Source organism: Perissodus microlepis, chromosome 2 (assembly GCF_051167445.1).
Source record: "Perissodus microlepis isolate ML-2025 ecotype Zambia chromosome 2, ASM5116744v1, whole genome shotgun sequence".
NCBI classification, from domain to species: Eukaryota; Metazoa; Chordata; class Actinopteri; order Cichliformes; family Cichlidae; genus Perissodus; species Perissodus microlepis.
The window spans coordinates 10,769,307-10,777,661 of NC_140462.1; the positions used below are offsets into that span (position 1 = coordinate 10,769,307).

An 8,355-nucleotide genomic window follows, 5' to 3' on the forward strand; every position below is an offset into this window, starting at 1 on the left:
TTAGGATCATCTTACTCAGCAAACAGATAATTTAGAATTCATCCAATCTGTACAAATTTGCTTTTCTCTGAACAGGTTTGTGCCTACTTTTTAGACTGGTCTTCTGTTTGTCTCATCTCAGATCCAACCTTCAGTCACATTCATTCTCTCTGTTGCGTAGCGAACCAAGCAATTTATTATTATATATTTTATATTTTATTTTGTATCCATCAAGGGCTTCGGGTGATCTGCAGTTTCACCCTTTCCCAAGCTGGAGACATTTACCTTTTCACACACTTTCCTTGGCTGAACAATGACACAGCCCTAATGTACCTTATGCATCTCTCTATTTTATTTAAAAGGTTTTCGTGTGAATTATTTCCTTTTATTGATTTTATACATTCTGGGCATGATTGTCATGCCAACTATGTTTCATTGTTAATATCAGCTTACAGGTTGTTATCCTTCCTATTATTAGTTTCAATACGGTAAAAATAAGTTCTAATATAATTTTGTCTTTATTTATTTTATTTTTGTACTTCTTATATTTATATCTATTCGGTGGGGTCTGTTTCCAACCTTTTTAAACTACTTTAAACTATTTTGATCCCTAGTTTTCACTTAATAAGGGTTTCATTAGTCACTGCACTGTAGTGTGACCTGATGCTGATTTTACTATTAGAGTATCTTCTGAGAATTGTACTTCCTGTGGTCTTCTGTTCAAAACGGTTTTACATACTCCTGTATCACATAACATCTGCACTGGTTTGCTATTAACATATACTGTCAGTGTAGGTTTGCCTTTTACTTCAGACACTAATTGATAGACAGTAAATACTTCTGCGTCACTTTTATCATTTTCATTTGGCTTTTTCTCATTTAGTCATTCATTTGAATATTGCCATTTGTCTGTTTTATGTCTGCAATCTCTGGCGAAATGCCCTTCCTTGCCACAATTCCAGCACGTATTATCTCTTTCTTCACTTCTTTCGCGTAAGTCTGTCTGTCCTACATATCTCTGGCCCTTTCCTCTAAATCCTCCTCTGTCCCTGTCTGTTACCTCTCCACCTTCTCCACCTTCCCCTGCGGGATGGCCGTATCTGGGGTTTAGTACTGCTATCATGGGAAAAATGCCGGGAGGACCAGGTGGATCAACATCACCTCCCATATCTCCTCCGTAGCAATCTTTTCCTATTTTTTTTTTGTGGATTTTCACCTAGTGCTATTTTATCTAACATGTTTTGTGCCTCTGCATAAGGACCAGGTTGAGGTCTGAACGGATCACAGGATTGTTTAAGGGGGGTCGCAGCAGCGGAAGTGGGGGCTGGTTTCACAGCAGCAAAAGTGGGGGTCGGCCTCGCAGCAGCGAGTGGAGCATATGGTGGGGGGTCTAATACCTCTGCCTTTTCTTTCTTCTTTTCTTGTTTCTTTTGTTTATTCTCACATCGTCTATCTGCCTCTCTCTTCCATGCTTGGAAATATTCTAATTCTTATGTGCGTTTTCCTTCTTTCTTTATTTTGTCTCTCCTATTTCTTTCAGTAATGCTTCTTTAAGTTGTATTAATGCAGATGGGCTACATTCTCATTTAGTCTTTTTAGAATTTCTCCATCTTTGCACACTAATTTGTCCGGCGCCTGGACACTTTTTTCCTAACCACTGTTCGTCAACAGTAAACTTAGTGGGCTAATTACCCATTAAAACAGAACTGCAGAGCCTTCTCTGGTATTAGACTTAAAGAGTGGTTACTGACTACGCCCTTCTACTCCACTCTAATTAGTGGAGCGGTGTCAGTTTTATGAGGCGGAACTCAACCGTTCTCTTTTGTCACCAGTACTTCAGCTACTGACAGGAAATAAAATGACAATAACAATGAGAGTGATTCAGCAGCGTATTTGTGCTGTTTAAATCAATTCACTCTCAACACACAGAAAACACAAACATTTAAACAGACATTTCACACAATCGCGCAGACCTTTTCGGAAGGCCAGTCCTAAAGCTTTTATTTTGAAAATCCTTTCGGCGGATCAGTCCAACGCTTTTATTTTGAAAATCCGTTCGGTGGATTACCCCAACGCTTTTATTTTGAAAATCCGTTCGGTGGATCACCCCAACGCGTTTATTTTGAAAATCCGTTCGGTGGATCACCCCAACGCGTTTATTTTGAAAATCCGTTCGGTGGATCACCCCAGCGCTTTTACAAATCCGTGCAGTGGATTAGACTAATTACACCCTTTCGGCGGGTGAGACCAAAGTTCGTTTTACGCGAGTGTAAATGAGTGACTTCCTTTACCTTCCCAAGATTCTCTGGCTATGTTGAAAGTCAGCCACTGGATCCCAGCGTCGTGGACCACTTGATAAAACACTGGCCAGGAATCGAATTTTAGCGTCCCTGGACTTTTTCACTCCTACCTAGAGGACAGATTTCAGTGCAGCTTTCCACGACGGCAGGACACAGCGGCCGATGCTTCCTCTCCGGCTCGGAGGACCAAGAAAATGTGAAGAGAAAAGTTATTAGAAAGGCAAATGAAGTCACACTCAGATATCTAATTTTTACATGCGCATGGGCGGTCAGTCCGATCTGCTCTGCTGTCAAAGTGCGCACAACAGATGTGACAGAAAAACCGCCCAGGGCTCTCAGCGCATTCTTTATTTATACTCCAAGTGAGCTTTAAAGGAAGTAGGAGTGGTATGTTCAGTATACAAAAACGTTTCCATAATAGGAGAAACCTTTAGCTTGTCTGAAGAAATAGGAGATAGCTTGGTATGTATAGAAACTTAAACATTTCCTTAAAAGGAGAGTGAGAGAGGGGGGTGACCGTTAACTCAGGATGTAGTATGTATGTCACCGCATTCCTCTACACATCTGGTTCCAACTCACGAGCTCTCCTATCTTAAATGAAGCTACAACTAAACAATAATCACAAAACTAAAAAATCTCTTATCAAGTTTCCTATTGATTTATCATAGAACTTGAAGTTAATGGCTGAATGCATGGTGATGAGACCTATCATTCAATCTACATTTTATAGCGTATGAAACTGCTCACCTGGACATGAACCTGAGCTCGGCTGATTAAGATTAATGTCTCCTGTCCATCTTTCTTTAGCAAAACTTGAATAATACCACTGCTTACCTCTTATTGAATCTTTGGGTGCAGACTTAATTGAAGAGCCTCGTATAAACAGGCAGGGTGTGATGTTTAGGGAAACCAAAGAATACAGGCACCATCATTTCTGACACCCTTAAACCTTAAAACAGATGGAGACGATATGCTGGCCTGGCTTGAAATTTCCATATTTGGTGCTGTAAAACAATATCACAAACAATAGATTAATTGTACTTTTTGGACCTTGGCCAAAGCATAATAGAAAAAACAGAAAGCCCTTCATGGCTATTGTGCAATGAAATCATAATACTTACTGGTTTGTTTCCAGGCAGCCAGCAGTTTTCTTGCCTGAACTGGTCTCAGGACAGTTCAGATCAGTCTCACTGATGAACTGCAAGTCCTCAGATGTCTCCACTCCTAATGATTGTAGTGCCTCCAGTACAATTTCAAGGATTAAGGCAGACAGGTCCGGCAGCACCTTAGTAATGGAACTCCTTATGCTGTCCCCCATTTCTGAGATGTCTGATAAAAGAATGTGAATAAAGGTCAATTTACACCAAGTGGTACCTTTGGTCTTAAAATATGAAGCTGATCTTGCTTGATACTACACTTTTATACAGTGTTTCGTAAGTACCAAACTAACAGCACCATTATTGTGACAGCACACTGTGTTTCAATGGAACCATTTGGTACCCATACTTCATGTAAGATGTTAATGGATAGAAATCAATTAAGTCCATGATGTTCACACACTGCATCTTTTCTTTTTCCTTTCTCACTGAGTGCAGATGATACTGAGAATGATATTCTGTCACGTGCACCGACACCAGAAAATAAACACTGTCATTCTTAATCAAAATGAGAACTACTTCACCAAACTCAACAGAGTCAGAGCCCCCTGTGACAAGGAAGTGTCCTTTCTTGTACTGTGTTCCCTTGTACATCATTTCTACTGTGACCTTTGTATTGGTTTCAGTAAAGTCAAACATTTGAACTGCTTCTTGAATGGCTTTACTGTACAGCAGTGAGTAAAATGGAGAACCATCTTTGACTTTCAAGACAGATTGACACAATGACCCTGCTGCAAGATAGGCTTGAAACATCTGATGTCTTTCAGAGAGTGTATGGCAGAGGTTTTTGAAATTTTTCAGATTTCTGGCACACCTCCTGAAATAACTGTGCTTACTTTCAAAGCGCATTGTCCATAATCTTATCAGTGGGCCAAATTTCAGAATCAGTGCTGGGTAATGGCGTAGAAAATGGTGTTTTGGTCTCAGGTTGCATTCTGGGAACAGAGCTTTTCTTGACTCTAAATATTCTTGAATAAGAATATCAAGATATGCTACCTGAGCCACTGAAATTTTCTGAGCACACACCATGTCTACAATATCTTTCAGCTGCAGAGTTAAGTTCCACACATCATCTGTGGGGTCTGTCACTATGTCACCAACTATGAGAGGCAGCAATCGGAGGGAGTTCCAGTTCTGTACAGCCTGTCCTGAGAGTTTAGCTGCTTGAGGACTGACCTCAGATGGCTTTGTAGAAGCATCAGAGGCATGGTAACTAAACTGTTTGATGCATCGGTTCAGAGTGGAGTAAGTGAACCATGCTTTTTTTCTTTATGAAGTATTTCAGATACAGTGCCACATCATAAGCCAAAACTCCCTCAAAGATATCATGACCTAGACATGGTGGCAAGCCTGGCATACAAACGTTGAAGTATTTCAGTGAGTTGAACACTGACCTGAACTTCACTCCTTCGACGTCTGGTGTATTGTCAATCTGGAGGCGATCAACAGCAGAGTTGTAGTTCTCTTTGGTACGTTCTGGTCCACACAGATTTGGGTCAGCACCCTGAAATTCAGATTTCGTTATCAGGCAGTACCTGCAGAAGTACTTTGAAGAACTAAAGTTTTCAGTGAAGCCACCAATACAGTGAGAACCCAGATTATCACCAGCAATGGAAAACAAAGTTCCTTTGACTCTAGTTTCATCTGATGCAACAATCCCACTGTCCTCCAATTCTTTCAAGTCTGCCAGTAATTCAGAGAACACATTAGCATGACCAAACTCTTTAAAATCTTTCTCCCTGCACAGTAAGACAAGAGACATGTGATCTGTGTCTGAGCGTACATGAAGTAGCGAGTTTGCCACTGATGCATATACAGCTAATACCTTGTGTTTTGTCCTTGCAGAGCCTAAAGGGTTAACGACTTCAAAGGCATCCTGGTAGAGTACTAGCTTGAGACATGATGGGTTTTGACCAAAAAAATCATTTGATTTAAACAGCTTACTATCACTTATGTCACACAGAACATCAGCAGGAGGCTCAGTAGAGGGCTCTTCTGATTTCTGCCACAGATCAGACCAGATCAAAGTCTCTCTTAAAGGCACATAATAGGCAAACCTATCTTTTCTGTTTTCATCTCTCCCTAAAAATATTTTCTTTGGTTCCACATAGTTGAAGGCTTTTTTAAAGGTCTGAGCTCTGGAGTGCACTGTCCTCAATGGCCCGGTATGACATGCAGAAAAAAGATCATAGCTTTTGACAGACTCGCAGACTTTGTTGATGTCCTCCTCTGATAATGATGTGTCATCTTTTAACAGTGATGCAAGTTTACCCAAACTGTATGTCTGTCCCAACTCATGCATGTTCTGCATTTCCTCCACAATGTTCTGTATGGTTGAAGCAGGCAGTAGAAACTGACCCTGCAATTTTAAGTAGAATAGTGAAACGTTTCTCAGAAAAAGATCACAGAATTCAGGGGGCATTTCCATGTTATCTTCATCTGTAATAGACTGTGCAGCAGGCTCGGAAATCAAGGGTACAAAGTCATCTGATGTGGTTGGAACAGATGATGATTGACATGCAGACTCTCTATATAAATCACCAATGCTGCTGTCTGAAAACTGTGTTTACGTGACATGTGAGCAGTAAAAGATGATTTAACTCTAAAGGTATTTGTGCATCCTCTTACTGGACAAGTGACCACATGTCCTTCCACAATATGGCTCTTCAGATGAGCTATTAACTCTTTAGAGTTCTGACACTGACGTTCACACATCGCCATTGCACATGTAAACGAAGAAACCACCGCCACACCAGTGTAGTGATGGTAAATTTGATTCTTTTTACTGAATCGAGTGTTAATGAGTCACTCACCAAAGTGAATCGGGTTTTTTGAGTCATTTGATTCACTGAGTCAGTTGACCAGAGAGTGCAAAAATTTTACATTTTCACTCAAAACTTAATTTGTTTCCCTTTTCATGTAAATCCCACTGCTAAGATGAATGATTCAAAAAAAAACAAAAAAACAACAACTATTTTATAGAGAAAAAAAAGAGCAAAAACATTTCTAAAATTAAGCAATTTCCTATCAAAATTGCTTAATAAACATTTATTTTGTTTATTTGTATTTTATTAGTATTTTCCTTAAGTATGTCAAATATATATTTTCTCATCTAAATGTCCACTGCGCTGTGAGCCAGGGGGCGGTAATGCGCCTTAACATTGGTTGCCAACCAAGAAGAAGAAGAAGCTGTGAGTCAGGAGGGAGGGGGTGAGTGAGTGATTCGTTCGCTCGCTCTATGATTCAGCACAGGAGGGAGGGGGTGAGTGAGTGAGTGATTCGTTCGCTCGCTCTATGATTCAGCACAGGAGGGAGGGAGTGAGTGATTCGTTCGCTCGCTCTATGATTCAGCACAGGAGGGAGGGGTGAGTGATTCGTTCGCTCGCTCAATGATTCAGCACAGGAGGGAGGGGGTGAGTGAGTGATTCGTTCGCTCGCTCTATGATTCAGCACAGGAGGGAGGGGGTGAGTAGCTCAAATGTGTTGTTAGCATGTTAGCAGCGCGATGCTACTCTGAACCGAGGAGCTATTTTCTTGATGTGAGCTTCTACTCAGGATTTTTTCTTCCAGTTCAGAGCAGAAATGCTTTTGTTACGAAACTGGCTGTTGTTTTTTCCCCCCACAATTTTAATGGAATTAGTTTGCTAACAGCAACAGGGATGAGTCAGTGAGTCAGTTGGGCTTGTGAATCATGATTCACGAGTCAGTAAAGTGATTCTCGAGTATTGAACGATTCGTTCACGAATCGAACATCACTACACCAGTGACATGGGTGGGGGCAGAGTGTCTTCGGTAAAAATGAGCCTTAAACGCGCCATACCTGGTGTATGTCTGCTTGCAGCCTGCTTCAATACACCGAAAGAAACAACGTGGCTCATTCCGATGCAGTTTACAATGAAGCACGTAGCCCCCTGATGACTGAACTACCTTACCACAGAAATTACAGGTTAACATAACTCCCATGTACTTTGGTAATTCGTCCCTAGCGAATTAAGCACGCCAAACACAGAAACTAATCCAGAGCAATGCTTCCCTCGCGACAGTAATGCTAACTCAACTCACAAATGCTAACTAAATTCACAACCTCACTCATAAAAAACGAACTGCTAAAATTATCTATAAATGCTGGGCTGGTGGATTTTTATAACAGAGATAACTTGAAGTTGCATGTACTCACCTCACCTCGAACTAATTGTAAGCTGCCAGGATGTCTACAAATTCCGAAGATGCTGTGGTCCAAGCAGCAATAAATGGCGCTAATATACGAGTTCAAAACTGTGTCCGTTAGCGAAGCCAACTTGAGTCTCCTGCATGAAAAAAAAGAGCGGTTGGCACACAGCTCAGCAGCGCGCCGCGCTATTGGTCATTTTCAGGTGACGTCATCCCGCAATGTAACGTCGCTCTTTGTTTCTTTAGGAGGAGGTTCGAATTTGATCAGAAGTCACGTCTGCAGACCGCTGCAGCCACGTCTTGCCTTGCTTCCCCTTTTTTTGGTGAAATGGTTCGCTCATACTGCACAATGTTGCTACCAGAATTTTTTTCTCTGCAATTCGAACGTAAAACGCCTGTACACAGTTTACCAGCAGTTTAGCTACCAATCAACAGCGATCACACAAACTCAAAATTTAAGGCGGACCCACTTAAGGTGGTCTGATAATATGGCGTGAAACACAACAACATAAAGTTGTTTTAAAATAATAATTAAAAAAGATTATTGAAATCAGTTTTATTCACAACCATGAACTTTATTTTTAACATCTTCTTTTGCTGTTGATTTTTTTTTATCAGAAGGTTAACAACTGCAGGCCTAACTTTTAATCTGTATATCAGTATCTGAATCTTAGTATCTGAATTTTAAAATAAAAAAATACTATCAATTTTATTGTCTTTCACTGCTGATATTTGCTTCTTCTTTTTTT

At 40.7% G+C, this 8,355-nt stretch overlaps 1 long non-coding RNA gene across 1 annotated transcript; it reads right to left on the reverse strand.

The window, feature by feature from the left end:
- Positions 1-7,974, reverse strand: LOC146392325 (uncharacterized). The gene is made up of 4 exons (XR_014801779.1): positions 7,614-7,974; positions 4,831-4,940; positions 3,401-3,608; positions 1-3,283 (listed from the first exon to the last, which is right to left on the reverse strand). It is a non-coding gene; the product is annotated as an uncharacterized LOC146392325 (long non-coding RNA).
- Between the last annotated feature and the right edge of the window lie 381 nt (positions 7,975-8,355).